Source organism: Drosophila biarmipes, chromosome X (assembly GCF_025231255.1).
Source record: "Drosophila biarmipes strain raj3 chromosome X, RU_DBia_V1.1, whole genome shotgun sequence".
NCBI classification, from domain to species: Eukaryota; Metazoa; Arthropoda; class Insecta; order Diptera; family Drosophilidae; genus Drosophila; species Drosophila biarmipes.
Window position 1 is genome coordinate 12,724,771 of NC_066611.1, and position 9,718 is coordinate 12,734,488.

The following is a 9,718-nucleotide window of genomic DNA, read 5'->3' on the forward strand; positions in this document are numbered from 1 at the left end:
TATAAAATATATTTTAGGATTTTCATGTTATGTTAATTTCGATGAAACTACAATAGATTTATTGGTAAGGTAATTTAATCTTTCAAGGTAGAGTATTTAAATGTTATATATATATCTATAAGATTATTTATACTATATATAATTATATATATATATACATAGTATACAAAATTTGAAAATATGTTATTTAAAAAAATTTAAATCTAAATTTTATTTCAATTTAATATATTTTAAAATGTTTATATTTATTGGTAAGACTTGGGCATTTATTTATTTCATTATTTTAATTTAATATATTTTAATATATTTATATTTATTGGTAAGACTTGGGCATCTATAAAGATATAGCATTTTAAAGTAATATATTCAATTATAAGAATATTTTATAGAATACATTATATGAATAATTTCAATACGAATTCCATACATTTGTCTTTATTGGCAAGGCCTGTGGTAAGTTCCCCAGCTTTCTCAGGCCCCAAAGGTAGGGTATTTAAATGAAAAAGTTATAAATTAATTTATGCCCCTATGTCGGTGAGCGATCGGTCCGGTAGTTAGGGGGTGTTTGGGTGATTTCCCCGCGAAAGGGCTTCGTGGAAACTACTTTCCCAGATAATAGCAACTGGCGCCTGTCTTGCCGGCGTTTTGCGATAATTCTCCGGCAAGTTGAGGTGTGAATATTATGGGCAAATGGCAAATCGGGCCGAGGCGGAGGGAGTGCCGCCTTACTCACTGCATTCCGGGGAAAAACTCGCACAATTAGCGGCTGGCTCCCCTCGGAAAGCTCTTTGAACCCGGCGATGCGATATGCAAAAGTCGTATGTGATCGGTCTAAAGATAGACTTATCTGTGCACTTCTATTCTACGATTCAGCCGCAAGTCGCCACAATTAAAATTCCCCATAAAAGCTGCCCAGTCACTGCCATTGCACTCGCCCAATAAATGAATGAATCGAACTGAATGACTTATAGGTAAATATTTATATTCACATGATGCCTGCGGCGAAACAGCGATTTGCACTGTTTATTTTTTTTTTACGAGGAAATCGAAGTTCGGTTACCTGATTTCTGGAAGCCCTAGGGTTACACAAGAAGCGAGTGTTTATGCGTAAATATTATGTAAAAGGTTGCTGGAAATCGTGATACTCCTGATTAGTATACTCAATTAACACCGAAAAATGTTTGATGACTGCTATGTGCTATCAGCAAGGTTCCCAACACTAATCTGGGTGACCTCCGACCCCGAAAATACTATGTTTTACACAACAGATGCTGCTGCCACAATCGTAGCTTCCGTTTTTTTTACACTATATATATGGAAATAGTATGGCAATCCGATTCCCCATCCGATGCGCTTTCCACATGCTCTTGGCAGCCTTCGCTTTGATAAGAACTCAAAGTATCAGAGCTTGGGTCAGGCGGGGTCAGTTGTGTGGCCGTATCTCCGCCATAAGGCTGGCAACACACCAGATCCGCCCGATGAGGTGACCATATCACTGGCCGAACCCAAAAGATCCGTGGGCAGACCTCTCACACGTGGCGGCAATTAATTTTATTTGGGTTAGTCACTCGGCCATCGAGTCTTTTCCGCATTCGCCTACTTGCTTCCAATTCCTTTTATTTTTTCGCAAAGTCTCCGCTTATCAAAATTAGGTCAAACTTGATGTAGGCACTTTTTGTTGATTAGTTACCGGTGGAACGCAAAAAAAAAAAAAGAAAAAATAGAAGAAACAAAGGCGTTAGCAATTTATGGCCGCGTTAACTTTGTTGCCATTCGCCTTCTGGCGGGTCGCCGGCGGGGGGAGGTCACGTCTAGGGGCGTGATAAGAGCCGCGGCCTTATCAGCGCGGCCCAACAACAAAAACGAAACAAATCAGTTCTCCTTGAGCGCCGCCGAGTGGTTGCCGTGTGCGCCACAATCACCTTTGCACTGAGGCAAAATATTGGGGTGTTACAGAATATTTGGTTTTTTTTATAGCCACTGGAAATTAAAATACTTTTTTTGGCAAAAACTAGGCATCGCACTTTGTGCAAAACGTATCCCTTAGATGCGATTCTAAGCTAATTTTAGTTTAAGATACATTTTCGTCCTTGACTCTTGAATATATACAAGCTTAAAAAAGGAGCATTTTTAAAAATATTAAATATTATTAAATAAATACAATTAAACGGACAAAAAGCTAGTCATCGAACCTTATGCAAAAAAGTATCCCTACGATTTTAATCCAAGCAAACTTTAGTTTAAGATACATTTTCCTCTTTAATTCGTAAATAAATTCAAACTTAAATAAATTACTATTTTTCAAAAAATAAACATATTTTTCATAACACTTTGCTAATATTTACAAAAATTATTATAAGCAAACGTAAATTTTAGATACATTTTCTATTTAAGTTTATAACTACATAAAAGCATAAAAAATTAAGATATATTTTTAAAATAATTATTTCTAGACAGAAGTTCCATTATATTATAACATAAATTAAACAGCCTTAAAAATATCAATAAAATCATTTAAAAATAAATATAAGAATGCCAGAAAACAAAATTGTCAATCCTTTTCCAAACTTGAACCGTACTTTTTCCCAGTTTAAAACATAGAATAAAATACTATGCCATTTTTAACTGCCCTAAGCCTTTATAATTTTTCTGAGTGTGCAAATACTTTGTTGAATTTTGTTTTAACTTGCTAAAAAAAAAATGAAAACGTTCCTTAACATTGATTTTGTAATAGTTTCTGTGGGCAGATAAAATATTTTTGCAAGGCGCCTGCTAATTGAGATAAGTATAGTATTATTTATAGGCCCACGCACACAGATAACAGTCACATGCGCCGAATAATGAATCTTGATTGGTGATCATTTTCCGGGCATATAAATCTCGTGCCAAAGTTGGGGATTTTCTAGTTTGGCCTGAAGAGCTCTCCCAGCTCTATGTTCTTTTAGTTCTAAACGATAACCTCCACGAAAGTCAATTGCGAATTAAATCAACTCAAGAGACTTTAAAGTTTGGTATTTCAAAAAGTAATTTAGATAGTTCTTACTCTTTTGCAGAATTTCTGGAATTTGCGAGCAACTAACATACGATTTGTGGAATTTCTTGATAGTTTCAAATTTGCAAAAGCTGTTCGGGGAATTTCGCCTGGGTTTAATGACCTAAATATTTATTTCAAATGTACAAGTCTGAGATAAAGAAAAAATTCAAATTAAAAAATAATAAAAGTAAATTAATCTTAATCATTTTTCAGTTTAAAAAAATTTTTAGTTTTGTACTTCCATAAAGAAAAGAAAATTTTAGGTATTAAGTTCTTTGGAGGACATTTTGGTTCGAATAAATATATTAATAGTAAAAATTATTGATAGTTCCAAAATATCAATAAATGTTTCTAACTAAATTTATGTATTCTAAATTTAGTTGATTAAAGAATAAACTAAATTCAAAGTTACAGATTATATTAAAAACTATTATGTATTTTACAGATATTAATCTTTATAATTTGATTATGTAGTAAATTACTCTACGAGTTATGCAGGCTTTTAAATATGAAGATACTTCGCCAATTCCAAATAAATATCTAAAAATAAATCTCCGTCCAACGAGTGGGCATTAGGAATTTAATCAACCTCTTTTGTCGTTAACTTTCAACTATGCGAATTTCTACTGAAGCATTTTAAGATTAAAACTCGAGATTTCGGGGCCCATATCGACTCATATCCGGCGGTCAGCTGAGCAATCTGCAGAAGTGTGTTTGCGGCGCTGCAGATACGGTTGCCAGGCCGACTTTTCGGACACGTACCCCTCGGAAAAACAAAGGAAAGAGGCCCCCGGATAGTTATAGTTTGGTTAGGGGTCTGCGGGCCTTATCGGCTGAGAGCCACACGCTCATCGCCGAAGGCTTGCTACTTCCAGCCGGTCGAAAAGGTGTCGCATCATCCCGAAATAATTGTGAAATTCCTCCTTCAATTGTGGAGAGCCCACTTAAAAAATAGAAGAAAAAAAGGGGAACAAACGGAGGGGCAATATAATCGCAGGGTGGAGGCAGTTTACTGTTGGCCAAGTTAATCGCGTGCCTCAAGTGCTCGGCCGTCTGTCAAATTATCAGCTGTTCCCCATTAATTACATGCGCGCCTATCGCCGCCAATATACGGAATCGAAATTTCCTAATTTCTCGTTACTCATACGCACCGTTGCCGTGCCAAAAAAAAAGTTCGTTTTTATGATTTTTTTTTTTGTTCGCTTTGGGGCTGCTGATTACGTTACGCACGAAAGCTACGCACGGGTGTGCGCAAATAGAATTTATAAAACTAATCTCAAGTGTAGAGAGTGGCCGCTTGCGTAAATATTTCTGATAACGCCGCGCAGCTGATTATAATATAATTATAATTTCAGTCTTGGCAACCGGCGACAAGATGGGCAAACGTCACCGCTATCAGGCGCTTATCAGGCCCACACCTCCCACGCCGCCCACTTGCACAACTCCTGGGGTGGGAGTGATTCACCCCCTCATCCAGACAGCCTAAATTATCTCAGAAAAAGTATCCATCAGATATAAAATATATTCGAATTTTTGGTTTTAAATTAAATTTATACATTTTTCAAAAGAAATTTGTACACATATCACACATAATATATAATAATATATGTTGAATAACTAAACAGATTTTGAAACTTAAGAAAAACTTTAAAGTATCTTTACGTATCCATCAGTATCTACCTGATAAAAAATATATATTTAACTGTTTGGTTTTGCATTTTAAATAAAATGATATAAAAATACAAGTTGAATAACTCTACAGATTTTGGAACTAAAGAAAAACTCTGAAGTATCTTTGAGTTACAAGATAGCCTTCCACTCATTTTGCAATTCATCCGAAAACCATAATAACTTGCTGGTCATGGTCTGTTATCAAAATGTAATTTATGGCATTTATACAAGCACAAGTATTAATTTTTATTTAATAAGAAAATATGAGTACCAAGAACTTGATAACAGTTTTATTCTTGGGCAAGGAAAAACCATAATTACATCATCTTTCATTTAATGAGTTTGCATATTATCTGGAAAGGAACTTAAATATGTAAAGAAAATTAAACTAACTTCCTTGGTATTTTCTAAGTAATGGGATCTATAAAAAACTAAAGAAAAGCAACATAGAAATGTTTTAATTGATAGCATGATAGTTGTATGTGCTTAAATAATCTTTGAAAAAATTTTAGATAATTAAATTAAATTAATTAAAATGTCTGATTTAAAGAGCCCTTTTTTTGAACATACTAAACTTCTGGGAACAACTTTAGTTTGCCATTTTTAAGCCAGTTAAATGAACTTTGAAAGTCAAGTTTTGTGCTATCTTTGATCACACGCAAGTCATAAACCGAAAGTCATTGTAACTTCTGGCTAACTATTATTAATTTCTCATGCTTAATCTTAAAAAAAAGCCCACCGACTTAGCAGCGAACCTTTGAGGTAGGCGGTGACTTTCCCAGCCACGATCGGTGAATAATGTTAGAGTCAAGTGATAAGTGATAAGCCATTTGGCGCCGTTTGAAGTGGAATTGCGAACGTTGACAGGTTGCCAGATTGCCGATTACAACATGGGGCAATCCACTGGCAGTTGCTTTTTGCCAGATTCCAATTCCCATTCCCATCCCCAGCCCCATCCGATTCCTATTCGATTCGGTAATAAATGGAATGAATCGTGACCTCTGAGATCGCATGTGGCTCCGTATCTGTCACTGCTCTAATGCATGGCATAAATTTAAATCCCGCTGCTGCCTAATTGAAATCATCTTTTTTCGGGCTGGCGAAATTGAATTGCGGCAATCGAATCGTTGAATGTCGAACGGATCGAAGCGAATCGAGGGTCCATTATGGTGCGATAATGTGGCTGATAATGGAGCCCCTGCCCCATGGACTATGTGGTCTTGCCCTTCGCCCTTTCCCCGGCCAGCTGAATGGGTATCAGTGTGAATGAATCTCCTCGAAATCTACTCGTAATGAACTCATTAATTTACTCTCATGGAAAACAATGCATTGTTTACAAATCGATTTAAGAGGGTGTTCGGTATAAATTATTTTTCAAATGCCAACAGATCGTTTTTGATTCCCTGTTGGCAGCAAGTAATTTCTGCGTCTCAGTTTTTTTTGTTGTATATGTTTCTTATAGTTCTAATAGCTATGGTATAGTTCTTACTTTTTTATAAACATAGGATTGAGAACTATAATATTCTTAATATTAAGAACTCAATCCTCCAACTTGGAAAGCAGCGGATATTCAAGAACAATATATTCTTATTCTCAATATTAAGAGCACAATTAATATTCTTAAATATTATGATAACAATCCTACAACTTGAAGAGTAGCGGATATTCAAGAACAATATATTCTTATTCGTAATATTAAAAACACAATCCTCCAACTTGAAAAGTAGCGAATATTCAAGAACTATATACTCTTAAGGAAAACAAACTTCGAACTTGAAGAGTAGTGGATATTTGGGAACCAAAAATTATTGTTCTTAATATTAAGAACAAAATCTTCCTCCTGAAGAGTAGCGGTTAGTCGTCACCTTTATCGCCAATACACGACATCTGTTCCTTTTCACCGCCTCGTTTCACAATCTCTGGCAGCTCTTATCAGACCTGCGACTCATTTGCATACACTCACCATTTGTTGCTAATTCGCAGCCCAGAGTTACAACAAATTACAACAAATTACTTTCGGCGATAGGGGGAATATAATATTGATTGCTCATACGCTCCATTTGCCAGAGCACTTGATACCGATACGCACTTTCAGTCACGGATCGCACCATCCTGTGTACTATATAGATTCGCCAGCCCGTACAATGGGATCAGTTTCCCGATGGCCTGACGCACGATTCTCGCCGAGATCCAAGTCTATATCCTCGATGAAACTAAAAGTGTAGAACAGTAAGAGTGAAAGCGGAAGAACGCGTGTGACCCAGTTTATTTTCTATAATCGCCCAGCACCTAGCCACCGTGCGTATATACACCACTTATGTGTATGGAGGCCCATAAATAAGATTACTGATTACCGCCGGTCGCTAGAATCGTGGCTCGTAAAAAAAAACATGAAAATACCGCCGTCTGCCCATGAAATCCAATAGCTCTCGGATAGGTGGGTGTACCCGATTCGTAGAACCGCCGAGGTCTGGACCAGAAAAAGACTTTCGATTCTTAAGTGATTTGCGAGGCCTTATTGGGAACCGTTTGAGTTCCAAATGGGAAAGTTAAACAATCGCTAAAGGGAAAACATTTGACATAATACCTATTATATTATGATATGTTTACCTATGATCTACAACAGAGTATTTCTGAATCAAAAAAAGGTTGGAATATACTAAAGGAAAGTTAGTGCTAAATAAATTATTCAGATCTGTAAAAACCCAGTTTTAAAAGTCTATAAGTTTTATAAGAATGATAATTATAAATAAATAAAAAATACTTATTATTTTATGAAATATTTACTTATGATCTACAGCTGAATATTATTAAACAACAAACAAATTTTGAACATATTAAGGAAAAGTGAATGCCAAATATTTAACTTAGATCTGTGAAAAACGCAGCCTTTGAAAGTGCATCTACAGGTTCTGTAAGAAGCAGTACTGAAAAATCCGCAATTATGCTAAACTATTCAAAGGTTAAGGCACTTAAACGAATATTTAAAATAGCCTAGTTTAAACCTAGTTAAGTATGAATTTTGAAATGATATTTATGCTGGGAAACACCCACTCGTAATTGCATAGCCATCAATAGATAACCCATTATAAATGGGTGACAAAAGCACTATTTCTGCGGGTACTCATTTATGCTTTTGTTTCGAAAAGCGAATGAATGACTAAATGACCGACTGAATGGATGAGTGATTGCGAAACAGCAACGAGAATTACGCGAAAGGCGCCGGCTAGCTCAATTTGCATAATGCAAATGATGCGTACGGAGCCCCTCGAGACCCCCGTAGAAAACCTCGAAAACCCGAACCGAGAACTGAAAACGGAAAACTGAAAGCCGAGAACCCCGAACCCAAAACCCAAAACCCCCGGGGACCCACCATTAGTAAACGTTACACCAAATGCATTTTGTTTATTCCCAGATATTTCTGCAGCCCCTTTTGCACTACCTTTTGGGGAAATAACAGAGATATATAATATAAAAATAATATATTATATTATGACGTTACCTAGTATCTTTCCTCTCTAAGAGCTCTAGAAAAAGTGCTACACTGGCTTCACCTTTCAAAAAATATATGAAAAACAAATTATTGGAAAATTCAGGGGAAAATACCAGAGTATCTGGGGCTTCGACCCACTTGGCCAGCCATTCGTTTATGTTTATTTTCCCCATTAAATGCAAAATGCGCGGAAAATGCGACGCCGGCTGCTGCTTTGCTTTTTTAGTTGTTGTGGGTTTTGTTTTTCTTTTTTTTGTGTGTGTTTTGTACTTGTTTTGTTGTAATGTGGTAGAGGTCTCGCACGTGTAACGCTTACATACACTCGGAGAAAAGCCGCACACCCACCGGCATATATATATGGACACGATTGCGGAGGCAGTGAAACTATTTTAAATACTTTGGCTTACAATGTTGCCGCTCGGAAACTGCGTAAAACATTTTTAATCGCACATGCCAGTGGCTCGTGTTTGGCACTCGTGGGTGGTGGGCGGCTGGGTGGTTGGGTGGCGCTGCGAGCAAGTGGGTGGTGCGGGTGGTGCCATGTTTACATCACCCCCAAATCGACGCCATCGACGCGTGTGCAAATTTTTTTCCTTGGCGCATTATTAAAATTTATTGTTAATTATGTGCGGCGCGAAAACATTTTGAATTTTAATCAATTAAAATGTTTACTTTAAGTTGAAGAAAATGAAATAATTACACTGAAATAATTACATTCGAAATATATGGGGCTTGGGTTTGATTAAATATTTTATAATCCAAAAAAGATTAAACATATTTGGTAATTTTGTAACTAACGAAATTGAAGGTTTTTCTTTGGAAAAAGAAATAGGAGTATTTTAAAAATAGATACAAATAATATCTATAATTATATTGGAATGAAAATAATGCCAATTAATAGCCAGAAATACATTCTCTTAAATAACTTCATTTATTTGGAAGTAAAAGTGGCTTCAGAAATTACTAAAAATACTATTTATAAATATTAGTTGCCAATATTATTTTTTTAATAACTTTATTAATTTAAGAGTAAAAGTTTTTTTTTAATTTATTACAAGTTTTTATTATAAATATTAATCACATTTTGGTGAAAATTGTACCAATTACCTATCAAAAATTTATTTTATTTGTTAACTTTATTCGTTTCGCAGTAAAAGTGGTTACTAAAATTTAAAAAATTAATATGTATAATCACATTTTAATGAAAATCATACCGATTACCTGCCAAAAATAATTTTTCTTAATTAACTTTACACATTTGGAAGTACACAAAGTCCGAAATACTTCTTAAACAAAATTACTTCTTATTGCCAAATCTTTTGGGTTTTCTTTTTGCAGCCCGTCAATGCCAACGACTTTTTGATTATGTTGAAGGTTTGGTTCGCTCATGTGGCCCACCACATAAATATGTGTTCCCATGCAGCCAGACATCTCCATCCGCGGCATCATCATCATTTTTTATATTCCTGCCAACTGTCATTAGCTTCCTTCGGCCGTGTTATTTATCTGGCGGATGCATA